Source organism: Lemur catta, chromosome 8 (assembly GCF_020740605.2).
Source record: "Lemur catta isolate mLemCat1 chromosome 8, mLemCat1.pri, whole genome shotgun sequence".
NCBI lineage: Eukaryota > Metazoa > Chordata > Mammalia > Primates > Lemuridae > Lemur > Lemur catta.
In genome coordinates, this window is record NC_059135.1 from 3,676,257 (window position 1) to 3,704,121 (window position 27,865).

The 27,865-nt window shown below is 50.5% G+C and overlaps 1 long non-coding RNA gene across 1 annotated transcript; it reads right to left on the bottom strand.

Annotated features, from left to right (window-relative positions):
- Positions 1-535: 535 nt before the first annotated feature.
- Positions 536-27,721, bottom strand: LOC123643246. The gene is made up of 3 exons (XR_006736735.1): positions 27,405-27,721; positions 27,049-27,295; positions 536-556 (listed from the first exon to the last, which is right to left on the bottom strand). It is a non-coding gene; the product is annotated as an uncharacterized LOC123643246 (long non-coding RNA).
- Positions 27,722-27,865: the final 144 nt, after the last annotated feature.

A 27,865-nucleotide genomic window follows, 5' to 3' on the forward strand; every position in this document is an offset into this window, starting at 1 on the left:
ATTCAGATCCAGAGACAGGTGTGTGTTTCTGGATGGACCCTGGGCCCTGTTCCTTGGCTGCAGGTGTGACCTCCCTGGGCTGCGTCCACCCCAGGGCCCATCCCCAGCCTTGATGACTGGGTAGGGCCAATCTGGGCCACCCAAGCTCCCAATGAGGCTCCCCTATTGTCACTCCTGGGACTTGCCCACACACCTGGATGCTTGCTCAGCCCGACTCACACGGGCTTTGCCTCAGTGCCCAGCAGGCCCCAGCCCAGCCCCACCTGGGGTCCTCACGTGCCCTCCTACCTCCCTGCACCCGGCCATGTCCTGGTCTTCCCTTCTCTGTGCCGTCTTCTAATCACATCCTGTCACAGGCCTGCGCTGCAGCAGGAGCTGTTGTGACCCGAGGGCCTTACTCACAGCATCGAGAAGTGTCTCCTTAGAACACAGGTGTCCTCAGAGAAAGCACCTCACAGCGTCCCTGGCCGGCTGTTGGATGCACCGCCCCTGCCAAATCCAATGTCTCAAGGGCCACCAACTTCTTCCCATGTTTCTGTCTCCTCTTTGCATGTTCCTGAGAAAGAAAGTCACATGATTTCATCAGAAAGAGGTGATTCAGTTGGCGGCGGCTTTAGCACAATTTTCCAAACTCCATTTATTTAAATCATCCTTAGGAATAAAGCACCTGTGTGCCAAGTTGAATCTGCTTCAGAGAGCTCCGCACCGTCTCTTACAGGCGCGAACAAGACCAGCCGTTTATTTGCAACGCAATCTCAAGTCTCGGAAAAGGTGGCGGTTTGGCGACAAGGTCACCTTCCCCGTCAAAGCGAGGTTCCAGGGGACACCAGCCACGTGGGAAGCGATTCCATGGTGAGGACTTAGAGGGTGTTTGCATTGAGGGAGGTGGCGAGTGAAGCCTCAGGGGTTCCAGAGAGATGATGGAGCAAGTGTGTCCAGGAAGGAATGAGAGGGATGGTGTGGGCGGAGGGTGTCCAGGCAGGGATGAGAGGGATGGTGTGGGCAGAGGGTGTCCAGGCAAGGATGAGAAGGAGGGTGTGGGCAGAGGGCTGCTGTCAGCAGCTCATGACTGCACAGGATCTTCACGACCCTGGGGGCTGGAGCCCAGGGAAAGGGGAGAAGGTGGCCACCCTGAGAGTCGCTCTTCCTTGCCTTGTCTCTGCTCAATTATGTGTGGAAATGGGGCTGAGGGCCGGAGGGAGTGGTCAAGTGGAGGAGTTGGGAGGAAGGAAACGGATTCTTTCTCACGCCCGGCATCAAGCCCAGGTGTGTGCTCTGTGCACATTGTGGCAGGAAGCACCAGGCCAGGGAGCACCTGAGCCAGGGTGGGGAAGGCACACTGGATGCCCGGCTGGTCTGGGGACGCATTCCTGGCACTGCTAAGCGTTTCTAGAACTGCCCTGTGCTCCGTGGCACGTCCAGTCTGTCTGTGCGCCTGTGGGGAGGGGCTACTCCAGGAGGCCTTCCGGAGCTTTCACAGGGCGCTAGGGGGCTGTGGGGAGGAGGGGCGGGGCCAGAGGGGCTCACGGTTGTGCTTCATCACACGGTACTCAGCAAGGACCCCTTTCCCACGGTTCCCACAAATTGTCTTTAAGGACTCAGATTTCTAAAATTCACCCCTCCACAAATCGTAATTACTGCAAAGCATTCCACACTGAATATGCCCCAGACTTAACAAAACAAAAAAATCCACCAAATACATTTGTTTCCCATGTCTTAGTATAAAGCTGTTCAAAGGCAACAGCTTTTGCTCCTTTGCAGTTGTGCTCCGTGTGCAGGAGCTGGTTTGATCACTTTGACTGATGGCTATGGCTCGTCTGCTCATTTGAGAAATTCATTAAAAATCCAGTTTTCTTACCTTTGGGTTGTAACCTAAACCAGTTATTTCATTGAATTTAATTTATTTGTGGGGGGACTGGGGGAGGAGAATAAGCCGTAATTTTATGATTAATTGCTTGAAGTGGTTAAAAGTTTATTTTCCTGCTCCTAAATTTTCTTTCTCACTTTAAGATCAAAAATCCATACCAGGATTTCAGAGAAAACAGGGCTCTTCCTCTGCTTCCCAGAGATACTTCCATGGCCTCAGCTGGTAGCTTTGCAGGGAGAACCGCGACCCAGAGCCTGGAGGATCCTTCCCCGCCGAGGTGCAGCGGGAGGCAGGGCCGTGGCACATGGAAATTTACTCCCCAAAGCATATTGTAAAGAGCTCTTTTTTATTTCCCTTCATAATGTTTCCCTTAAGAACCAGTTGTACTTTAGTTGCAATGTTTCCTGATTTATGACAAAATCCCTATTCCTGCTGCTGAGCTTGCGGCCAGAGAACCTGCCCCAAGGCAGCCTTGATCATGGCGGCTCCACTTCTGTGGAAGGTCCGGCTTCAGGGTACGTGAACCGGCGGGCAGGAGGGGCGCATGCAGGGCTGCGTGGTGGGGAAGCAGCTCCCTACTCTGCTGGAGGCCACACGGGAGCTCGTGGAAATCTTCGATCTGGAAGCGGGGACACATTTCAGAATCCGTTCCCTTGGGATCAGTTTTCCTGCTGATCAAAAGCAGTGAGCTACAACATGAGAGTCTGTGTTTATCCTTAATGTAGGTGGGTCGGAGCTCCTGAGGTTCTGATTCTTGACCTGGTGCAAGAGCTCACTCCGAGGAAATTCATCAAGTGGCGCACTACGATTTGCACACTTGTTCTTCAATAAGGAGTTGTTTAAAGTACAAGGAGGCGTTATTCTGAGGATGAGAACTGAGTGGGATCCTGCTCTACCCCTCCAAGTCCACCTTCGATGTCTTCCCTGATAAATAGCTCCAATAACTCCTCCCTGCAAGAGCTGTGTATGAGCTGCCATCCAGGTGAAGTGCCGGGAGCTCTGCCGTGCTGCTACCCCGCTGGCTGTACCTGTGTGGGGTGCCAGTATCAGATTTAGGTGCAACCTGAGGCCAGTTTACAGGACGTGTGTCCATATATTCAAAGTCAGTGTTGGTTTTAGGAGACCAAGCCCGGCAGAGCTTCCCAAATTGAGGGTCTTCTCTCTCTCACCTCCCCCACTCCCACCCCAAGGGCTCCACACCTGCCCAGCCTTTTCTGCTCCCTTTGCTGTGGTCTGAATGTTGTGTCTCCCCAAAATTCATACGTTAGAATCCTCACCGCCAAGGTGATGTCACAGGAGGTAGGGCTTGGGGGAGGTGATTAGGTCATGAGAGTGGGACCCTCTTATAAAGGAGACCCCAGGGAGTTCCCTCATCCCTTTCACCGTGTAGGCACACAGAAAGACAATGGCCCCATCTGTGAACCAGAAAGGGGCCCCTCGCCAGACATGGAATCTGCCGGCACCTTGATCTTAGACTTTTTAACCTTTAGAACTGTGAGAAGTAAATTTCTGTTGTTGATAAACCACCCAGTTGATGGCGTTTTGTTATGACAGCCTGAATGGATGAGACACTCCTGCTTGGCTTCCACCTTAAGTCCCCCTGGGTCCCACACAGGGTTCTGAACCCCATATGTTAAGCATAGCTTCACATATCACCTGCCACACCCACCCCTGGACATAGCCTTGTTCTCTGAATGTGCCAGGGGCTCCAGGTAAATCTCTCTGCAATCACTGCATCTGGAGTTCCACCTGGAGACGCTGGGCCAGGTGCATCCACGGCCCCAGACTCCAGCTGGAACTATCCTGAGCAGAGCGAAACTTGTGCGTGGAAAGTCGGCCCTGTCCTGTGCCATGCCGGGTGCTCAGCCTCCCTCCGCATGCCCCAGGTCTGAGCTCCCGCCTGCCAGGCCAGACTGAAATCTTCACTCCACTTGAGGGCATTTGCCCAAGCCACCAAAGAGGTGTCACCTAACACAACTGAACTAAGTATTCCAACACATTCAAAGTTGGAATTTTGAAACAACCAGTCCATTACTGTGCCTTTTTACATAAGGAATAGAAAATAACCTACCAAAATAATATCCTATGACCTACGGTCATTAGCATAATTAACCACAGGCCTGGCCTTTCTTTGCTGATTGCACCAGGATCCAACAAACACCATCCTAGTGAAATTGCTTTGGAATCACAGTTCTTATGGGAAACAAAAAAATGTGCCTCTAGTCCCTGCACATAAGGTTCCCTCTGGAAATTGCCTGTGCAGAAATCCTAAGCTGCATCCCTGTTTACATGTTTAAGTTTCTTCCTCTACCTACTAGTAATGCGGGATTTAATACTTCTATTCGGAAGTTTTGTTATTTACAGCTAGACCTCTGCCGTGATGTTTATGCCAGTAAATCTCCCATGCTTTTCATATACACTGCCAAATCCCTCCACCCCCAAATAATCCAAACCCAAAAGCTGCATCAGAAATTAATAACCATGATCATAAATCAAAATGAAGCTTTTATCCTTTCATTTTGCATACGGCATCATGACTAAATGAGTACCCCAATGCACACAGGACTTATCAAAAAGAGAAAAAAACCTTCCTTAATCAAAGGCATATTTCATCTCTGAAAAATTCATCAGAATGTGTTACGGAACGACTGTGTGCCTTGAAAATCTCTCTCGAGCACATCTGGAGCCTCACTTTTTTCCCCCATCATCATGTTCAGGAGTACAAGCGGTTTTGATTTGCATGCATAAAGCAGTCTCTTCATCTCTTATCTCGTGTGCCAGGGAATGAATTCCTGTGATCTATGGTCACAATTACTAAAATATGGACTAAGAGCGCCCACATTATGCAGATGGCTGCCGTGATGGAGAAGCTGCCGGAAGTACAGTGCGGAGCTGGAGAGCCTGCGCCGCTCACACACACCAGCACCCTCCACAGAGCCGTGCGGGCTGCCTGGGTCACAGCTGTCCCGAGTACCCAGGCCTTTCTGGGATGGACTCAGGACTGATACTGACAAGTCACAATGCTCTTGAAAGCTTTAATCAGCCACCTTCTGATTCCTGGCCCCCTTCAAACTGAATTCCCCCTTTTCTCTGGCCAGGTGCTCCACCACTCGCTTGTAAGCAACACACCCGCTCGCTCGTGCCAAGTCCTCTAAGGCAGATAGTGAGTTCACTGCTTTCTTCTGTATTGGCTGAAATGAGGGGATTAAATCTCAGGGAAGAGCTTTCATCATTTATAATTGTGCCCATTTTACCTACTCAGGATATCTGAGTTTGTGCATAAAATAAATGGTGAGGCTTGGAGAAAGCAGTTTGTATGCACCAATGCAAGGTGCATGAAATGCCACGTTTGCCACTGTCCCCTGACAAAGCAGGGCTGCTGGTGCCCACCGTGGCTGGCCCCAGTAGCAACATCCCCTATCTGCTAGAGGGGACCACCGTGGTGGGAGGCGACGTAATACTTGAATTCATCCCATGACACCAGCTAGATGGGCTTGGAGAAATTCCTCATGCTGTCTTACCCTCAGTTTCCTCTGCTGTAAAATGGAAATAATAATAGCGTCCACTGTGTCCCTTTTCCAGGGCTGCTGCAACAAAGTAGCCCGAATGGCTGGCTTAGAACAACAAACTCGGATGGCACCGCGGTTCTGGACACCAAAAGTCCAAAATCAGGGACTTGCCAGCAGGACCCACAGTTGAAGAATTTTCTCTTCCCTCTTCCAGCTCCTCAAGCTGCAGACAGTCCTTGGCTTGTGGCAGCATCACTCGGTCTCCTCCTCCTGTCTCCTCACACAGCCCTGCCTCTGCGCATGTCCACCTCTGTGTCCTAATCCCTCCTCTCTACAGGGACGCCAGTCATGCTGGATTAGGGCCTGTCTGAGAACCTCATTTAAACCTGGTTACCCCTGCAAAGACCCTATTTCCAAGTGAGGTCACCTTGTGAGATGCCAGGGGTTAGGGCTTCAGCATTTTTTATTTGTTTGTTTTTGAGGACACAAGTCAACGCCTTGCCATGCGTGCAGGGTGGCTGTGAGAATTCAAAGTGGCGCCCGCAGGCACAGTGACCTCTGTGCTTGCCGCGGTTGTGACTGTCGGTGCCATCCCTCCCACCCCCACCCTGGGCCGGGGCATAGGCCTGCTGGGTGCACCACGCAGCCATTTCTCTGGCGGTGTCCAACCTAAGGTAGACGAGGGATTGGGGTAGGACTCGATTCTGCAGAAAGCGGGAACACGATGCCAATGAGCTGCGGGCATCGCAGTGGGTCCCCTCCGCGAGATATGCAAATTCAGCTTCCAGATAATCCTTGCCGCCTGTGCAGCTGCCCCAGACAAGGCATTTCAAGACAAGAGTCATGTGAGCTTCTAAATTTGGCACAAAACCTGCTTTCTTACAAAATCACGGGCAATTATTCTCCCTGAAAAGACTGAGATTGTTCATTGTTTTTCAACAAAATGTAAAAAAGAGAAGAGGAATAAATAAAGTATAATGATTAAAAACTGCTATAAGGATGAATGCTACCCAAGGTGCTTAATGTTTTCAGCAATCATGGGCTAAAAGCACTTTCCTCTGAAAGACGACAAGATGAAAGTCACGTCAAGACCACAGTCAAGGCTGCGTAGCTGTCGGCACAGCTCCTGCAGCTCTGACTTGGCCGGGCTGAACTCATCCCCCTTCTGAAGAATCGTCCACACACGACGCAACGCCCCCGCTCTCGTCCACCTCTCCCGGCCTCTGCTGAGGCCCTGACAGGCTGCGGGGGCGCAGCCCTGCAGATCCCGTGATCCACGCTTACGTGGGACCTACATTTTAACACCACCGAGTCAATCAGGTCTCTTGGCAAATCAGACTTTAATTCCAAATGGCATAGATCCCGATTCTCGTGCCTCCCTCTGTACAACTGAAACGGCTGCTGGAGAGCTGGCTGGCCGCCCTCCTGCCTGGGAGAGCTTCTGAGAGGTTCTTACACGGGCCCACATGGTTTCCCCTGAAGAGCTGGGAGTAGTGAAACCAGCCCTGCCGATTAATTACTGCCAGAGACGGCAGGGCGATATTAACTTGTCTCAATTGCAAATCTTCGTTCCAATGGATATTCTCCAAAAAATGTCATGACTAATTTCTTCTTGCTGCTTTTATTGAGAAATCATAGGGAATCAAAACTGATGTTCTATGGGAACATTGTTGAGATTTTTTTCCCTTTGTCCATGATGAGGAGCCTACCATAAAGAAATTCCCAGCTAAAATAATTTTTCCAGTGTTTCATTTGGAGTAGAACTTTGGGAACCCCCACTAGTTTTTATGTTGCTCCTACATTTGCCAGCAGGTCCCCCCCCAGCACACTTCCAGCTGGGAGCTTGGTTTGGGCACTCAGCCCCCCAAAACAGACATGTGGTGTCACCATCTAACAGCTCTCTGGGGTGTGCGGGTTAGACCTCAACCAACAGCACAATAGCTACCTTGAACTTCTTTCTCAGTTAAAGTCAGCTAAGCTGACTTTTTCTAAATTAATACGCTTTCAATGCTGGCCTTTGTTTTCTGTCACTAAGAAGAGAAAAGAATAGCCCCTACCTTACTGAGTTGCGCGGTGTTAATAACATAATCCGTACAATCCTCAAGCTTTTTGCCGGGAACACAGGGAGCATTTAGTAACTGTTAGTAGCAGCGTGGTCATTATTTTAATTAATAGGAAATATTAATATGATTAATAATCAGATGCCATGTGCTATCAATATCATCCAAATTATGGACAGAAATATTGCACGATAGAGGGTGAATGACAGAGCCCTGCAGGAAGCCACGGGCTGCTCACTAACTCGAGAGCATTCAGCCCCATTTCTGCATCGTCATTAATCCCTCACCAGTCCAGTGGGATCCCTGAGCTTCATGTCCAAAAAAACATCATAAGAAGATTTTCCAAAAATATTGCTTCAATCCAGATATATTATGTCTACAGAAGGCCTCAGCTCTGCAAGTCCAATTTCCCTGTCAAAACACGGAAATGAAACTAATCTTGCATGATTGGCCCTTACTGAACTCCCGCTGGCTTCAAATGATCACCTTCCCTCTCCAGGGCTTTATAAACCATCTACTTGAAAGTCATTTCTAAGTTCTTGCCATGAATCCAGCTCCCAGGTCTGTTGTAGGAGGAGACGCTTCCTCTTTCTGCCGAGAGAGTTACGTCAGAGCTTTCACAGGAAACTCGAGCGTCACAGAAATGGCCACCGCTCAGGCGAAGCTGCCTCAGACGACCTGCATGCCAATTACCTCAACAATTATCCAGTTGCTCCAAATCGTACACTGTCTCCTCCTGCAGTGTCAGAAGAGAGGGGAGCACGAGTTTTTCATAATAGTGATTTGTAAAAAATCTCCTTGGATTTGGCTTTCTAAAAGACTTGGGGCTTGTATTTGAATCTAATCGTTCCCAACTCCCTGGGAAGATGCGATACCTGGACCTGCAGAAGGAAAGACCACCACGTTCTTAGCTTCGCCCCTGCTGTCCAGGAGATGACGAGTGGGCACCGCCCCCCTGCCCTGACAGCCACCAAGATCAGCCCTGGGCAGGTGGAGCTGGGTCCTGGTGGGGCTGAGGACTCGGCAACAAGGGCCAGTAGGGGCGGGAGGGTCGTGCGAGTTATCTGCGGCTCGGGAAATAGAATAAACATGTGGGCGACATCTGTGGAGGACGTCTGGGATTTCCGTGTGCCCTGCATCTGTTTCCCCTTTAAGTAACAGCACGTCGACTTTTTCTGGGAACCGTCCTCCCCGACTCGTAGCGCAGGTAATTCACATGGGGCTGACCGGCCACAGGCTCTTGACAAAGGCTGTGACCTGGGCCTGCCCCGTGAGATATCACAACTGCTGGTCCACACTAAGTAATTTGGGGCATGCAGGCCATGACCCGAACCAGCCAGCCATGGTCATGGAGCCGCTCCCCTGGGACTTCTGCTGAAACTCCTGGGACAGTCCCTCCACCCCTCCCTTTCTAGGCTGCAGCTCCCACCTGTGGGAGACTTTACCTGAGAATAAACCGACACAGACAAAAGCAGAACCAACACAGAGAGACCGACCTCTGGCAACATTTTCTGAATAGCTGGAACCAGCATCTTCTAAAGCTAGGTTTAGCCCGCATTGGATCTTTCAGTCATATTAGCCAATAAATTCATTTTCTTCTTAGGCCAACTTCAGTAACATTTCATCAGTTGCAGCTACAGGACTCTTATGTGATTATCTACAGAAGCTGGAGCACTTAGAAAGAGGCCAGGCAGGCAGAGGCCAATGGCGTTCTGGCAGCCGTCAGTGTTATGCAGCGTAGAGCTCCAGTTCTCGTAGAGCTCCAGTTCTCATAGGTCGCCAGTTCTCGTAGATCACCAGTTCTTGTAGAGCTCTAGTTCTCATAGAGCTCCAGTTCTCGTAGAGCTCCAGTTCTCCGAGGTCGCCAGTTCTCGTAGATTGCCAGTTCTCATAGAGCTCCAATTCTCCATTTTCCAGGCATAGATTAAGGTGGCACTTTCCCACCCACTCTGAAGTTAGGTGTTTTAGCAAATGAAATGAGATGAGAAGGGGCTCATATCATTTCTAGGGAGAAATTAAAAGCAAATATGCTATTCAACACATTCTCTTTTTTCTGCCTTACCAATCATGGTAACATAGAAATGTGCTGCTATCAGCCTGGGTCTGTGAGCTAGAGATGAGTCTATGCCCCCAACCGAGCAGCAGTGGACATGTGGCATAAGTGGGACGGGGGAGACTAGCAAGCAAAAGCAAAATTTTTCAATCCACTGATATTTGGATATTATGGATTTTGGATATTTTGAGCTTGTGTGTTACTCTAGCATAGCTTGTCTGATCCTGACTGATACAAACATCTAGCCATGGGATCAGCAGCGACAGCCTAGGTAGCAATCAGCCAAGGTGGCCTTCTTCCAGGTGGTCTACCAGCTAGGTCTCTCCAGGTCCTCCACGTGAGGGGAGACATGGGTGGGGGGATCGGGAAGTTTGGCAGAACCCAGAGGGCCATTAGACAAGGCATGTAAACACATTGTTAAAACAACGAGGAAAAGGAAAGAGTAGGAGGGAAGATTTATGTCTGTCCATAGCCAAGAAACACTGGAAAATATTTGGGAGTGACAGCAGCCAAAGGAGATAAGAGAAATGGAATTTGAAAGACAATGAAAGTGATCACACCCAGAAGAGAGAACCGAATAGACGAATGAAACCACACTTGAAATGTGCCTGCCTGTACTGTTCTGGGTAGATTCTCAGCCCACTGACTCACATGTTGTGCTGGGAAACCGGGATTACTCTGGAAAAGGTGCCACGGAAACCACAATTTCAAGAGTGTGGTTATTGGGATCAAGCTCTACTCATCTTGTCCTGTGGGGTGGTGGGTCCTCATTGGATAAGAGAGCTCCAAAGACTATCAAGGCACAAAGTAATGTGTTTTATTTTGTTTGGGGGATTCTAAAATAACTTCTTGTTTCAGCTATCTATTGCTATATAGCAAATTATCCCCGAAACTTTGTGCTTAAAACACTGAACATATTTATTATGTTACAGTTTCTATGGGATAGGAATTTGGAAGTGGATCAGCTGGGTGCTTGTGGTTCAGGGTCTCTCCTGAAGTTATAGACAAGATGTCAGCTGGGGCTACGGAAGTGGAGGATGTGCTTCCAAGACGCCCACTCACATGGCTGTGGGCGGGAGGCCTCAGTTCCTTGCCGCGTGGACCTCTCCACACCGCTGCTTGAGCGTCCTCACGCCATGGCAGCTGGATTCCCCAGAGCCAGTGGCCTGGGAGAGAGCAAGGGGGAAGTCACAATGCCTTTTAGACCTAGTGTCAAAGAAGTTACAGACCATCACTTAACATCACCTTCTCTTTGTTAGAAATAAGTCACTACATGTAGCCCACAATCAGAGGGAAGGGAATTAAGATCCATTTCTTAAAAGGAGGAGTATCAATTTGTGCACATACTTTTAAACAACTGCACTCATGCACTTCTTCCTTTTCTTAGTGTGGTAGACAGAATGAGGGACTTCAGAGATGCCTACATCCTAATCCCTAAAGCCTATGAATGTGTCACCTTCCATGGCAAAAGGGACTTTGCAGGTGTGAGTAAGTTAAGGACCTTGAGATGGAGAAATTACCATGGATTATTCGGGAAGCTCAGTATAATCACAAAGGTCTGTACACGAGGAGAGCAGCAGGATCAGAGTCAGAGAAGGAGACGTGACCTTGGGAGCCGGGATGGGACTGATGTGAGGAAGGGCCTGTGGGCAGGGGACTGTGGGCAGCCTCTAGCAGCTGGGACAGGCAGGACAAGAGCCTCTAGAAGGAACACAGGACTGTAAGAGAGTGAGTCTGTGCTGTTTCTTAAGTCACCAGGTTTGTGGCAATGTGTTTGGCAAGTACTTACTGCACACCTACCATGTGATGAGTACCTACTGCACATCTACGGTAGGATGAGTACTTACTGCACACCTACAGTGCAATGGGTACTTACACCTACCATGAGATGAGTACTTACTGTACATCTACCATGCAATGAGAACACAGAGTCACGGGGATATTGACATGGACAAGAGAAACAAGAGGTGGGAAACGAACAAGCAGATACAGGTGCAAAATGAATCAATTATTGATCATTTCTGTAAAGGCAATAATACCAGCCGCTGTGAGTTGGCCACCGTGGGGTGGTTGGGGAGTGGCTATTTGAGACCGATGGTCCGAGAAGGGCTGAGCTGAGGCCTGTCTGGGAAGAAGGGGCTGTTCTTGCAAATATCTGGGAAAGGAGTCCGGAAAGAGGAAATAGCAAGTCCAAAATTCCAGAGGCAAGAACAGTCTTGGCATATTCCAGGGAGAACAAACAGAGTGAACGGGGAGGGTGGGGCAGAGGGCCAGTGTGTGGGCACCCACAGGAGTGGTGGGAGGGCCCCGCAGTAAAGATCCCACCTCTGCTGTGTGCACAATGACTGCAAAGGGCACAGTGGACACCAGAAGGGGATTCTGGAAGCTTCTGGAAGAGCACAGGTGAGAGGTGGGGTTGTTAGATTAAGGTGGGAGCAGTGGAGGAAGAAAGCAGCCTGCAGGGTGTGTGGGGATCCGTGCCCTCAGTGCTCAGCAGTGCCCACGCATGGAGTCTGTCTCTTCTGAGGAAATCATGCCAAAAATTTTTGCCAAGCAGTCACATTTGCCCTGACACCTGATTTAATGACCACATGTTCCTGTGCTTTTTCCGTAATAGCAGTTCGGAGCATATTTGTTCAGCAAAAGTGTGAAGAGATGGATGAGGTGGACACTTCTGGAAAATCCGTTCCCCATTGGCCAGGCTTGTTGGTGGAAACCATGGCTCTGATGGCATAGATCTCAGAATGACAGGGCCACAAGATTTGTCAGCAATACCTGTGGCCAAATAGTCACAGATGCCAACTGTGTGACTTAAGGCACAGGTCATTGCAAAACTTTCCAATATTTTTAAAATTACATCACTTTAAAAACCAATTACATCAGTTGCAAAGGGCATGTGCGTAGTGTTATATTTCTGCTTCTTGTTTGTGTTTTTGCTGTTTCTGGCAATGATTTTGACTCCTGACTAGAGGCTTTACAGAGCTGCATGAATTCATTTCTTATAAAATAAAACACATTTGTACCCAGAATCCTAAAGCCACATGGATTTCAGGAAACAATTGTGCTGGAGCCCCTAGAAAACGATGAAATAAATACTGGAACAGATACGGGAAATGAGAGAAATGTTACTGTCCCATAAACAGTTCCATCTACTTAGTACTGTGTGGCAGCCCGTGCACTGCATGTTTGTTTTAACACAAGAGCTAATAAAAGCTGCGTTCCTTGGTGAACAGCAGCGTGGCTCAGCTTCCCTACAACACACTTTCTTGCAGTGCACGCGTAAATTGATCATCAATGGAAAGAGTGAAAGCTGGAGATCTGGTCCAACTCCCAAAGCGCTGCAGCATTCCTTCCCGCAAGGTGGTTAGCCCAGACACACTCAACTTAGTCCCCGGCTTTACTAGCCAGACGCAACCAGTGCTTCTGCTCCATGGAGAGTAGCTCCTGGGTATGCTGTCCAAAGAGCGTTAATTCCAAAAACAAGGTTCGGCAAAGCTTTGGCTAGGCGACTGCCGGTTGCCTACGGTCCTGGCCGGCTGACTTTGCTGGTTAACACAAGAGCTTCGTGTCTCTCCGGCTCCCCAGACCACGTGCCGCACCCTCCCCACCCACAAATGACCAAGCACAGCTGTGGTCATCTCAGCTGCTCGCCCGCAGTCCTGCTGTCTATGTGCTCTGATTTGTTTGCACACTGGCTGAGAAGTGTTTTTGCGTCTTAGAAAGGAAAGCAAATTGGGCTGAGCTGATGCTGTAGGATCGGGAATCCGCCCCTGGAATCCTGGCGGACTTTCTTGTTTGGGTTCAGACATTTCCCTGGTTCTCACATCATCTCAGACCCTTCTTGCAAACCCTCGCGGTGAGGGGGGTGTTTTACCTTCTCCGTTTCTTAGACGAGGGGGGCACTGACACCCAGGATAAGGGATTTGGGCCTTTCTTGGCAAGTGATCAAAAAAACAGAAGTCTGGACGTGTAGCAGCTCAGTGACAAATGAGAGCGGCACACCAGGATCTTACTGACAGTGCATGAGCAGAGTGGGTGTGATGCGGAAGAGGAGGATGGGGGGGCGGGGGCAGATGGACAAGTAGACCGTCCCCCAGCGGGTGCCCACAAGGCCATGTGCTGAGGTCAGGCAATAGGGTGGGGATGAGAGCAGGACCCAGATGCAGGAATGTTCGGGAAATGGCACTGGCTTTTTAGAAGTGGCAGCTTTTAGGCTGGCGGATGGGGACTCTGGAGAACTAACGCTAGTGAAATCCCCAGAGGCAGACTGCAAATAGGAACAGAAATGCGAGTCAACAGAAGGGAAGCACATAGGATGGGGCACAGGGGCCACATTCGTCCTGGACACAGCGAGCTTCTGTGTGTGTGGACCAGCCAGGCCCTTTGGCTATTTAATCCACCTCAAATTTGGGGTGTGGGAATCAGATTTGAACAAGGACACAGCTCAAGGCTGTAGGAGGAGAAAGACTGTGACGGGAGGGAGGATGGAGAAAAGAGAAAACACCACCAAAGTCAGACCCCAGAGCTCCTGGTCTCTCCGTAAGGACCTTTCCTACTGTGCGAACAGAAAAACAGTTAAGACTCAGGCGCCTCCTAAATGAATATTGGAATTAGGGCCTCAGTCTTGGATAGATTCTGTTTTGATAGAAACACAATATATATAGTGTAGAATGTATAACTTTCAAAAATTTAGTGATAATTAAAGCCAGGAAGGAATATCTGGCCATATTTACACCAAAAGAACAAAAGATTAGACGATAATCTATACCTGAATGTGTGTGTGTGTGTGTGTGTGTGTGTGTACACAGGTGTATGAAAATGCCATGTAACAAGCACACAGCAGTGTTTACCACAGACCAGGTACCTGTGGGTTTGGGGCGAGAGGGCACGCATGCCTTTAGTTTCCGCATCCAGGCTCCAAGGCTCTCGTGACTGCTGAGCCCGGTGAATGTGTGGGGTGTGGAGGGAATGTCAGCTGAAGGCTGCTCACCCTCAGGAAGTCAGGCAAACGTGGCTTCCCCCAAACACCCTGGAGCAATCTCTCAGTGACAGCGACCAGTCACTGGGAATCTGTTGCCATGAAGCGCTTCCTCATTTTTGTCCAGCCCTTTGATCTTTTGATCAAAAGAAAATTTTCTTCCAAAAATGTGTGATAGAAAACAAAAGAAAAATAGGCAAATTGGACTATATCAAAATCAAAAACTTCTGCATGTCAAAGGACAAAATCAATAGAGCGAAAAGGCAGCCTTCGGAATGGGGGAAAATGTTTACAAATTACATACCTCAGAAGGGTTTAATATACAGAATATGTAAAGAACTCCTACAACTCAACAATGACAAACCCCAATTTTAAAATGAGCAAAGGACTCGAATAGAAATTTCTCCAAAGAAGATATATAAGTGGCCAATAAGCACATGAAAACGTGTTCAATGTCACAAGTCATTAAGGAAATACAAATCAAAACCACAACGAAATATTACCTACACTCTTGTGGAAAATAACAAGCGCTGGCGAGAACGTGGAGAAATTAGAGCTCTTGCGCACTGCTGGGGGCTGTGCAGTGCCGCCCCCCCTGCAGAAAGCATAACGGGGGTCCTCAGAGAATTACAGATGGAATGGCCATATGATTTAGCAATTCTTTTTCCTGGACTGCACCCAAAAGAAGTGAAAGTGGGGTCTCCAACAGACACCCACACACCCATGTTCACCGCCACGTTACTCGCCATTGCCAAAACGTGGAAGCAACCCACATGTCCATCAGTGGATGGACAGACAGACAAAGCGATATGTCCACACACACAATAGTATCCAGCCTTGAAAAGGAAGGACATTCTGATGTATGCTCCTGTGCAGATGAACCTTGAGGACATTATGCTCAGTGAAATGAGCTGGTCTCAAGAGGACAAATGCTGTGTGATTCCACTTTTATAAGGACCCTAGAGAATTCACATTAAACAGAAAGTAGAATGGTGGCGGCCAGGGGCTGGGGAGTGAGCCTTTAATGGGGACAGTTTCTGTTTCAGAATTTTTTCAGAAAATATGAAAAAGTTCTTGAGATGGAGATGATGGTTGCACAGCAATGTGAGTGTACGTAACACTCCTGAAATCTACACTTAAAAATAATTAAGATGGTAAATTTTGTTATACGTATTTCAGCACAATGAAACATTTTTTCAAAACAAAATAAAATGTTTTAAATGTGTGATAAACTTCCAGCTTCTTCCCTTTGCCTCACAGTCTCCTTTCACTGCAGAGGCGTGGGGTGAACACAGAGGGTGCCATAGGCCCGGCAGCCGTGGGGCCCACGTGTTGCACGGTGGCTCCTACAAACGGCTGCGTGTGTGTAAGGCCACAGGCCAGCCCTGCGCGGGTGGAGGCAGAGATCACAGTCCCTCAGGCACGACGTGTCTTCCACTCACAAGTCCTAAAGGTGCTCTCGAGCCGACCTTCTTAAAACCTGACCCCCTGTGAAACTATCTTTAGCAGGTCGAAGGATGAGCACTCCAGGGAAAAACAGTTCTGGCCTCAGACTGCTGTGAGCGTGAGCCCTTCAGTAACTAGAGGGACAGCCAGCATGTCCAGGAGCAAAATGTGCCCTGTGTGTGTGACCCTGCGCCTTGCTATCTGGGACTTGCTTCATCGAGGTCCCCGGCTGTCATGGGGGCAGGCACTGGCCTTTCTCACAGAGCTGGGGTTTGGGAGGACCAGATGACCAGCTGAGCAATAACAAAAGGGAACAAGGACCCATTCACGTCCAGGTCATGGGACGGGGTCACAGGCCTGTAAGTCACTCTCCTCGCCCAGGACACTCAGTGGCTCGTATGAAGTGACCATGGCCGCATGTGACCACTCTCTGATGGCCCTTTTGCCTGCCCAGAGGTGCCCCAGGGGGACCGTGTCCAACACTGCCGCAGCAGCACACACGTGTGGCTGCATCGTATGTTCCCTGGCTTGGCCTGTTCATACCCGGAACGTAGAAAAGCGTGACAGTCATTTGCTGATGTCACACCCACCGAAGACACAGCCTTTGCTTCTAAGAGAAAAGGGATGCTAAATTTCTGCAATTTTGGCAAGCTGCCAATGACTGCTAGGAGTAGAGATTGTTCCAGAATAATTCACTGTAGCAGGTCCTGCTAAGGGGAAGAGCAGGGGAGCACTCCTTTGTACCTGTATTTTGATATCACTGAAATTATTAAAACAAGCATGCATTACTTCAGAAGATAAATAAGAAATTCACACCTACCCCAACGGTGAAAACAACTTGTGCTAGTTACGGTGGCCGGGTGTGAGCTGTCCCCAGGGCGCAGTAACGTCCATGAGCTATCGGAGAACAGAGCCGGGGTGAATTTGAATATCAGATTGCACGTGAACAGATGTTAGAACCAGTGAAATAATATTTTTCCTGGCAACACTGCCCAGGATAAACTTGATTACTGATTAAAAAAATAAATAAACGGTGTCAGGGCGGATGAATACACAGTGGGGCTAATGGCATTGAAAAACAACTTATTTCTGAGGCTCACCTGAGCCAAGAGCCCAGACTTCTCCCAAACGCCAGTAAGAGAGAAGAGTCAAAAATCTCTTTGTCCCTCGCAGGAATTTAGAGAGAAACGCACCAGTAGACACCCAGCACCATTCACAGTTCTCTCGGGGTTTCCGCTGAGAAAAACCAAAAGCAAAGCTCACTCCACGGCGAACCCTGGGAAAGGTCACCCCGCACAGGGTGCTGTTGGGGTCGCGAAGGGTTAACCAGGAGGCCCGAGTTTCTGGAGCCCTGATGACAGCCTGTGGCTGGCGCGTGAGGAAGACGCATGTGGGAACGAGAAGTAACACGGATGCGTGAAGGTCGAAGTGCAGTCTGTGCCCCTCCCTGAGCCCCCTGAGAAGGGAAGCTCGGAAAATGCCCGAGAAGGACCCCAGCAACACCGTCCTCGGGGGTTACTGTAGATTCCGTGCCACGTCTGTGAGATGTCTTTGGAAATGAGCTATTGGCTACGAAACAGACCAAAAAAACCCTCAAAGGACAAAAGGATCATAAAATGTTTAAAATACTTTCATAAAATGTCAGGATTCTTCCCATATTTGCTCACTTTCTTCTCTGTAGTTATTTTCTCAGTCACTAGGAGCAAAGACATGAAATATCCTCTTTGTCTAAAAATCTCTAATTTTGCTTACTGAAGTCAGAGCTGTAACGCTTTTGTTTCGTTTGGGGGTTTTCTTCGGGGGGGGTAAATATAACCCTTTTTCTATAACTGTTGTCAAGAGCCCGTAGGGTGCCAGGAACCCTCAAAACTTTAAAAAAAAATCCTTGTCTGAGAGTCTGTAAGTCACCACAGCTGTTGTCTCCAAAATGCCTTGTAACCCTTGTTTTCCAGGAAAGGAAAGTACAGTTCATTTTTTTTAAAAAAGCTAGAACTCTCATAATAGCTGCAATGTTAACAGGATTTCATTAGATAATAAAAAATAAAGCAATTATTTCTATATCTTAAATACTCAGATAAATTATGATCTATCAACACAGTGGGAGTCATTAAAATGCAGCTACTAAAATTATGTTTTCAGCGAATTTTTAATACTGGGAAAACGCTCGCCGTATGATGTGAAGTGAGCACAGTGAGGGTATTAAGCTGATGTGCAAACTGTCGCGTCCTAGGGAATAACTGGTTCATTTTTAATGTAGTTACAATTTATCGAGCCCTTGTTAGGTGCCAGGTTAACAGGTGAAACTTGGCAGAGTTCACCTCATTCCCTCTTTCCAAACTCTCCACAAGGTAGGACTATCCCCACTTTATAGATGAGAAAACTGAGACTCAGGAGGTCAAAGAACCTGCTCCCAGCTCTCTGGCATGGTAAAGGCAGCATCCGAACCCCAAGCCCAAGCTCTAACCCCCGACACTTCCGGGTGTGGTTCCCGGACTCACACTCAGACTGGCAGGATCCTGCCCCGCCCAACACGCCTGGACCAGAACCTGAATTTTCGAAAGATCCCCAGGTGTTTACACGCACATTCAGCTTTGAGAAACTGCTTTAAACCACCCTGTGAAGAAGAAAACCTTGGAGGAAATGCATCAAAATGTTAACAATGATTAACTGTGATTTTACAAGTGATTTTAATTTTCTTATTGATACTTTTCCATATTTTCCAAATGGCTTCCATGAGCATCTGTAATAAGAAAAGGATTGAAGTGAATGCGGCATCTTCCTCACTTGCGGATACAGTAGAACATAGGTCTATAACATCTTCAACTGCAAAAACATAAAGTAAGACCTATTCTCCCCTCCATCAACTACCTGCTGCCACCACCAAACTGCAGGTTTATGAAGCTCCACTGTGGACGTTGGTGGAAATGGGACAGGGACAGTCCAAGCTGGGGACGATGCCATCCAGCATGGGGTCATGGGCTGCAGCTGTTTCAAGAAGGATAGTGTGTCCTCTCTGGCCAGGCGGCCTGGTGTCCCAGCCAGAGGGAGAGAGCGAGCCAGGGGCAGATGCTCTTATCTGGGGCATCTCACCCCTTCTGGGTGGCCATAGCTTGGGGTGACAGGGGAAGGCTTCATCGCGTTCACCAGTTGGTTCAGGGCACAGGCTAACGAGCAGCTTCGAGGATGGCGTGTGGCCCAAGGGGAAGAATGCTGGATTCTTGGGAGATGACAGCATGGTCACAGCCCGACGTTGGAAGCCAGTACATCTGCAGCCAGCGACATGGCGCCCACATGCCTTCCCACCTTCTGCGTGGGACCAGCCGCACGAGAAGGGTAGTGATGACAAGACGGCACGATCAACGAGACCCAGGGCGACTGCAGGCAGCGGTGCCTCCGCTTCTGCTTGCAGCCATCTTGAACCCTCAAAGCAGCTCTGGAAAGCGCTGGGTCTCTTCAATGCTTTCTAAAGGTCACTGTCGGGGTTGCCGAATTACCACTGAGTCTGCAAGGAAAGCAGCCTCCTTCGTCCTAAACCTCTTGGCAAGTCCTGACACTTTAGCTGGCTTTGAACGGCCCGTGAGGCACCTCTGCACCCCGAGAGGGACTCTGGCCACTCTGCCCTCCAGAGGCAGGTGCTGGTGGTGCTGTCCACCCATCCCCCCACACGGTGTTGAGGGAGGGGCGCTGGCCCCCGTCACAGTTACTTCATCAGGAGGTGGGCACAGAGCAAGCTGGGCCAGCAAACTTCTTGGAAACTTCTCAGTTTAGGTCTGAGAGGTCCCAGGACTCTTCGTTAGTGAGAGTTTTCAAGTTAAAAAATCCAAGAACTGTCAGTGGCTTTGTCTCCCTTCCCGTGCCCAGCGCCAGTCTGTCCGGAGAAAGAGCATCCAGAGGTGTCCCAACGTTCAGCCGTCACCCCCGAGGCCGGGCCTCTGCAGGCTCCCTGGGACGGGACTGACTCCTCCTGGGAGGTGTCGAGACAGCACAGCCCGTGTGAGAGGGTTTCTGCCTCCAGCACCAGGTCAGGAGCGAGCCCAGGGACGAGGATCCATCATGCCTACAGGGACGGGCCTGGGCTCTCCGGAAGGCAGGTCTGTGTCTCCAAGTGTGTTAAATGTTCGAGTCTCATGGGGGAGACAGACACGGGTTCTGACGACTGGGTGACAAGGTGCCTGCCTTCCATGACCGAAATGAAGCTGAGCCACCATAGGTAGAAAGAGGCTGGGCCTGATTTCCTTCTCATCACACCCTGTATTGCGGTGGGGCCTAAATCCTTAAAAGGGGGAGGGCAGAGAGAGTTTGTAAAAGACACAGACACAGAGGAGGCAGCCCGAGAAAGATGAGGCAGATGTTGCAGATGCAGCCCAAGCCAAGAAATGCCAGGGCCCCCAGAAGCTGGAAGAGCCAGGATGGGTCCCCCTGGGGCCTTCAGAGGGGGCAGCCCTGCCAGCACCTTGACTTTGGACTTGCAGCCTGCAGAACTGTGGAGAGCAGGCTTCTGCTGCTTCGAGCTGTGAAGTTGTAGTATTAATACTCTATCACAGCAGCCCTAGGAAACCGACACAGCGAGCAGGTGCTGACATGGACAGGTGAGTTGAGCGCTGAGCCATGCCAGGGACAGACAGGTTGGCCGTGCCAGCCGCGGGGACTGAGGCTGCACAAGGAGCAGTCGCCTGCGAGAGTGTTGGCAGATGCACAGGAGAAGTCTGTTCTGGCAAAGTCTGAGGCAGAAAGCCTGTCCTGGGTGAGCCACTCTTGAAACAGCCCGGTGTGGGGGCAGCCTGGGGCGGGATCCCACGGCCAGCTGGGCGCGGTGCCAGTTCTGAGGTTCCACGTCGGCCTCTGCCACTCGGCAGCGTGTTTGCGCAACGCTCGCATGCGGGAAATCTCACCGTTGTAAAGGAAGTCGCGGTGACGGGAACTCGATGCAGACAATGACACACAGAAGTGACCAGAGTGACGTCCCAGACACGGGGCTGAGTGGCAGGAGTCACACGTGAATCAGGAGAGGGTCCACTCTGATGCAGCAGGGTCGGGGGCTCCCACCCCTCTGCAGTAGGATGTCCTGCTCAGGCCTCGCAAAGCCACTGCTGAGAGCGACGCAAAGCGTCTGCCGCTGCAGAGGGGGGTGAAGGTTTTCCGCTGGGGTTAGAACATCGTCACCGCGTGGGGGCAGAGTGCTTGCTTCTCTCCTGCACAGACAGCGTCTTCAGGGGCTCCTTTGGACCTGTGTCTGGGGGTGCCCTTCTCAGAGGAGGACCTCACGGGAAACCGTCCCTTCCAGGAGAGCGGGCGCTGGCTTTCCCCACGTGCACAGTCGGCCCTGCCATGGGGACGTCTTCCCGCCAGCAGGTGGGCACCAGGAAGCCAGGCCCAGCTCTGTCCCACCTTCCCGTCTCCCTCCTGCCACCTCCAGGCAGGGACTGAAGGAGTGGCGGTCGGGTGCCATCTTAAAGCAGCCAGGCGCTGCCCTGTCACTTCCTCGGTGGCAGCTGGAATGTGCAGGTTGTCAGGAATGTGGATTCAAGGGGAAGAAATACATCTTTTTCTTTTAAGGAAATATATCTCATTTTGTTGTATGTTTTTGCTTTATTGGGGTATAATTCACAAATAGAAATTGTGTACATTTAAGGTGTACAACTTGATGTGTTGGTACGTTGTGAAACGCTCACATAATCAAGCTGGTTGACACATCCACGGCCTCACGGTCACCTTTGTTTGTGGTGAGGACACTCAAGTTCTTCCCTCTGGGCAAACGGGGAGTTCGCGCTACAGGTTGTGAACAACACTCGCAGTGCCCTGCGTGCCATGGTCGGAACTTTCCCGTCCCTCGTGACGGAGCTGTGTGCCTCTTGGCCGGGGTCTCCCCGTGTCCCCAGCCCCCGCACCCGGCAACCACCATTCAACTCCCTGCTTCCCTGGGGGTGTCCTTGTTAAGATTCCACACAGAAGTAAAGTCGTGCCGTGTGTGTCTTTCTGCGTGTGCTTAATATCGTGTCCTCCATGCTCATCCGTGTTGTAGCACGTGTCAGAATTTCCTTCCTTTTTAAGACTGAATAAAATTCCAATGTCTGTATGTACCACGTTTCCTTGTGCCCATTAATCCACTGAGGGACATCTGGGCTGTTCCCACGTCTCCGCGGTGTGTTGATAACGCTGCAACGAACAGCAGGTGCACAAGACTCTCCCAGGGCCAGATTTCAGTGGTTTGGGGCAGAGACACAAGCAAGGACTGCTGGATCATATTGTAGTTCTAGTTTTAATTTTTTGAGGACTCTCCACATTGTTTCAGTAAATGCTAAACAAAAGCCCCTGGCAGCACACAAGGCCGCAGCCCAGCCTGCGGAGCAGCGGGCCCGGCATGCTCACCTCCACCTGCGGCCGGGCAGCCTCTGGTCCCACCTCACCGCAGCTTCGCCGTGAGCTGGCGTCTCTCCTGCATCTGAGCTTTCCAGATCCCAAGCCAGGCAGGTCCCCACGGACAGGGACAGGAATTCTGTCCAAACCAGATGCAACCGGCATGTTCCTCATTCTTCTCCCCTGCACAGACCTGCCTCTGAGTGGATTCAGCCCTTAGAGCCCGTCACGCCCGGCCCAGCCCAGCAGGTTTGAGCCACACCTGGGTCAACACGCCCAGATCACAGGATTTGTAGCCTCCAACCTAAGGGCATCTTTCCAGCTCCTATTTGATCAGGTAACAGAGAACTAGCCAGTAGGGGGAGGACAGTCATTCCGACTTCGTAACCTGACCCCTGCTCAAGGCCCTGGGAGACACTTGCAGTAAACCAGCCCAGGTGAGGTGCTGGGAGCCCTGGCAAGTCCCCCGTTTGCTCAGCTGGACACCTGAGGGTAATTAATGTAAACTCGGCAGGGCTGGCTCCAAATGTCACCTGAGGGGACACTCTTAAACCTTCTGGATGTCACCCTGTCTGCTCTCAGCTCTCTTAGGAGTGGTCACCAGGGAGATCAGCACCCTCCTGCCTAGGACTGCTGCTCCCTGAACCACCCACGACCCGCACCACGGGCTCTCCTCCGTGGTCCCTCCTTTCCTTCCCAGGTGCAGGGGTCCTCCCTCCCTCTGCGCTGCTCCCTGTCACCCTGCCCTCATCCCGTGCCCCAGCCTGGGCTCAGGCCCTCCCCAGAGGCATCTGTTGCCCTATGCTGGGCATGGAGCTATGAGCGTAACACCCTTCCCCACCCTCATGGCCCTCAGTCCCATGGAAGGGAGCCCATGGGGTCATGACCTAGCTGCCCACGTCTAAGCCCTTGGGCTGTGCATCTGGACCCCCAGCCGCCATCTCTTTCTGATTTCCTGCCCTCGCTCCCCACTTCCTGATCGAAACCCTCCCCCCCCCCATCACTGCTGCAGGAACTTTCATTTGCCCACAGGACAATTCCAGATTTCAGAGCCCTCCTGAGAGCCCCATCGTCCCCCCAGCCCCCGCCCCACCTCCTGCCTTAGCCCTCATGGTCTCTGAGTGGACAGGTCTCTCTGAGGGTGCACTTGGGAGCCCTCCCCATTCCTCTGGGCCCCAGCAAGTTCCTCACTCTCTGGGAAACTCCATCTTGGGCTCTGCTGGCATTTTAGTAACCACAGCCAAAGCTCACGCTGGGGTGAGGAGGCGGCCCTGAGGGAGCTGGTATTCTGCGTGGTCCTGCAGACAGAAAGGCCCGGGCCACGCCCGGAAGGCAGGGCTGAGTTGAGGGGCAGCCTGCGTTGCCTGGGTGCAGAGAGGGGCCCACACTTTGGCTTCCACTGGGAAGAAACACCCGGAAGAGGACTGGGCTCCCTCCTTTCCAGCAGATCAGTGCCTGACTCTGGTCACTTGGCGGGAAGGCAGGCAGGAGTCATCTCCAAGCTGGGGAAGTTGGGGGACTCAGGCAATCCTAGCCCCCCACGGGACCTCTGCCTGCTGCTCATCCGAGCCTGTTCCTGCCACAACATGGAGAAACCTACACAGGCCAGAGAGACACTGGGGCAAAATCCATTTTTCCATAACGGTGATGCAGAACTAAGGAAAAGGGTTTCTCTGTTAACATGCAAATCTGGAATCTTAGCATTTTTGCAGTGTTAGCAGGCACCAGTCCCCCAGGGCAAGAATGAAGGTTCCAGAATCAAGACTCAGCTCGGGTCTGGCGTCATCTCAGAGCACAGTCAGCGAGCACCAGCCCTAATGAGGGAGAGAGAAGACGCCCAAATCTCAGAGCTGGGTTTGGGCAGTGGTGGGCACCGGGTGGGCCGTGCCCCTAGAGACAGCAGATTTGACTCCAAGGCCGAGTTTCAGTTGGCCGCCACAGCCGCTCAGGCCAGACACCAGGATGGGAAGGGCTGCGGGCCAAGCTCAAGCATCGGGTCTAAGGGGGAGGCAGGCCGGGGGGTGAGGGGGTCTGGAAGGCATTACTTGGTGCAGCGATTCGGGCTCCCCCCCCCACAGGGATTCTTTCATGTGTAACCCATGACCTCCAGGGCTTCTCATTTCTGTGTGAGTGTTAAATAGCCTCCGCGGGCATGCCACAGCAAGAGCCCCAGGTTAATGGCTAGTGCAGGCACGGATACAAGGTCGCAGACCTACGGGCCCGCTGATTTCATGCCATGGTCATTTAGTCACATGACACTATGTTCCATTGATCAGTCATTGGATAGAGCCAGGAGACACGCCTGGCGGTGGGCATGGGGTGTCTGAGATGGAAGGGGGGGTCCTGCCTCCCAGCCTGGTGAAGGGAGGCAGCCCACAAACACACTATTACAAAACAGCCCCGGGATTCCTACACCAGCCCCCTTTATTGCCCCAAGAGGCCTGATATCTCACACTGAAGTCTCCCTGTGTCCCCTCCCCAGTGTGGCCAGAGATCAAGGTCACTTTCACTATATCCTGTCTCATAACTGTCTTGTGTCGGACACAGCAACTGCAAGAGTGCTGAACACGTCAGCTAAAATCTGGTGAGTCATCAGAATTTAAAACTTTTGTGCACCAAAGAACACTCTTCACACAGTGGCAAGGCAGCCCACAGGATGAGAGAGAACATTTTCGCATCATAGATATAAGAAGAAACTGATATGCAGAATATATAAAGACCTCCTAGAACCCAGCAATGAGAAAACAACCCAATTCAAACACGGACAAAGGACTCAAGGAAGAAATATGAAAGACCAATAAGCAAATGAAAAGTTGCCAACATCACTAATGATTAGAGAAATTCAAGTCCAATCTACGAGATACCACTTCATACTCATTGCAATGACTACTACCGGTTTAAAAAAACACCAGAAAATAAGTGTTGGTGAGGATGTGGAGAAACTGGAAAACTTGTGCACTGTTGGTGGGAATGTAAAATAGTGGTGCAATTATTGTGGAAAATAGCCTGGCTGTTCCCAAAAAAATGAACACTAGGATGACCATATGATCTGGCAACTCCACCTCTCGGTCTGTGCCCAGAAGAATTGGAAGCAGAGACCCCAGCAGACATCTGCACACCTGTGTTCACAGCAGCAGCATCTACAACAGCCAACAGGCAGAAGGTACTCAAGTGTCTGTTGATGGATAAATGGATGAACAGAATGTGGTGTACACATGCAGCAGAATATTATTTGCCTTAAAAAGGAAGAAAATTTTGACACATACTACAACATGGAAGGATCTCAAAGACAAGATGCTAAATAAGCCAGTCACCAAAGGACAAATACTGTCTGATTCCTGTCACGTGAAGTAGCTCGAGTGGTCAAAACTCACGCAGACGGGAAGTAGAGGGGTGGGTGCCGGGCCTGGGGGAGGGAAGAAAGTTAGTCTTCAGTGGAACAGAGTTTCAGTTTGGGGAAGATGAAAAGTTCCGGGAATGCATGGTGGTCATAGTAGCACCACATTGTGTCTGTACTTAATGCCACTGAACTGTACACATAAAAATGGCTAAAATGGTAAATTTTAAGTTATGTATATTTTATCACAATTTAAAAAAATCTTGATGAGTTGAGTTAAATTCAAGTAACCAATGTAAAAACCATTTTGCTTTTGGACTATAATCAAGAGGAGTCCCTCATCTACCCACAGGTAGTGGCTGTGTCTACGATTTCTGTGTCCCTCGCTCTTCTTGCTGGGCCACTTAGTGTGGCCTTTAATGAGATCTCTCACATTTGTTTGTTCCATGAAAACCAGTTTTCAAAGGGAAAAAGAATCCCAGCTGCTGTGACACGGCCTTGGGATGGACAGGGGGCTTCTAACATCCAAAGTGACGCCTGTCCTCCCCGGCAGTGTTTACGGACACACCTGCTGGATGGTCCTGGTCCCTGTGCACACCCCCAGCCACCCCGAGCCTGGAAACCTCCAAACAGGGACAGAGAACTCAAGAGCCTGGGAGTCTGAATATTAACTTGTGAACCATATGGATCAAATTTCTGTCGCTTTTTTAAGTGCAAAGCTATCATAAAGCTGGTCTAAGTCTTTTCATAGGCACACACGGAGTAAAGAAATTGACTAATTTTCCATTTATCTTGTAGCAGGGTGGTCCCCTATCGCCCCATTCTCTGATCCTGTTTATCAAGTTTTGCCTTTAAAGACTATTTATGAGAGTAGGTTTAAGGCTTTGAAGACTGTTTGTTCTTTCAAGAGATAGACAGTTTTAAAACCCCTGTCACTGGGTCTAACTGATGTGGTCACATGGCGAGGCCCGGGGAAGGTGGGATTTGTCCAGCTAGACACGAAATATGACAGAGATTAAACTCACTGTAAACAAAAAGGATTAAGAGCCCAAAGCTGGGGTGGGATCAAATGACACTGGTTGTCAGAGGATAAAGGCTGCTTGGGAAGTTAAAAAACAAATGGCTCAGCGGAGCAGGGCTGGCATCTTAGGTTATGCTCATAAAATCAGCAATCATGTACTTAATGGAACCATAAAGAAATGACAGAGGGCACCGACAGTGACGTCTGCACCTCCCAAGCCACAAAGAGCCAGCGTTTAGAGCCAGCTCAGCCATCATCTCTAGGCATTTTAAGTCGGACGCTCAACCAGTGACATGTCACTTCCTGGCAATAAAGGCCCTCCAGGGCACATCTGCAGCACCACTGTCACTTCTGCAACTGGCTCCAACACCTGAGGGTGTTTTTCTGGAAAGAAAACTTTAGGAAGAGGGTCTTCCCCACCTGGTATTCTCAGCACGCAGCTTCAGCCATGTGCCAGTAGGTACAGGTGGAGGTGCGCCCACACCCACGATCTCTCCAGCTCGAGGCTTTTCCATGGTGTGGTTAGGAGGCTGCAGGTGGGAGAGAGTGTCCACGCACAGCTGGCCGAGTGCCGGGTATCTAGATCCTGCAGCCCCATGCAGAGAGCTCACTCCAGGCCTGGTACTTCTCTACCAAGCTGGCCAGGAAGCTTGGGTTCTCATCTCTCCTTTAAAAAATAATGAGAGAGAAACAGAGAATCTGAAAATTCTGGAAATGCTTGAAAGCTTTTAAAGAGAGAAAGAAAAAGAGAATAAGAACAAGCATAATCCCGTCACCTGGAGAACACCTCTACCAGCATCTTGGTGCATGAACTTGCAAGTTTCTTGTCCCTGTGCATGTTGAATGCAGTCCCCTCAAGGCCTCAAAGGATGCAGGGTGCAGCTGGCCTCGTGCCTGGGAGCTGCCCTGGCAGGGATGACAGGCGAGAAGGTGCAGGGGCGTGGCGAGAGGGGCCGTGCCTTGCAGAACTGGCTCGAGATGACTCTGGGGGCAGAGACACTTAGCAACACAACCCTGCAGGTGAGAACAGGTATTGTGGATCTCTGAGTCTCGTTGCAGAGGGACCTGGAGAAGCAGAGAAGGAAATCAGAGGCCAAAGGTGGCCACAGGGCACCAGCCGGCAGCATCTGGGAGACTGTGGGAAAGGGGAGCTGGTGGGACAATATCACCCACCTCCCCTCCGCCACCACTGCATTCACACGCACGCTGCAGAGTCACGTGACACAGTTCCCTCAGC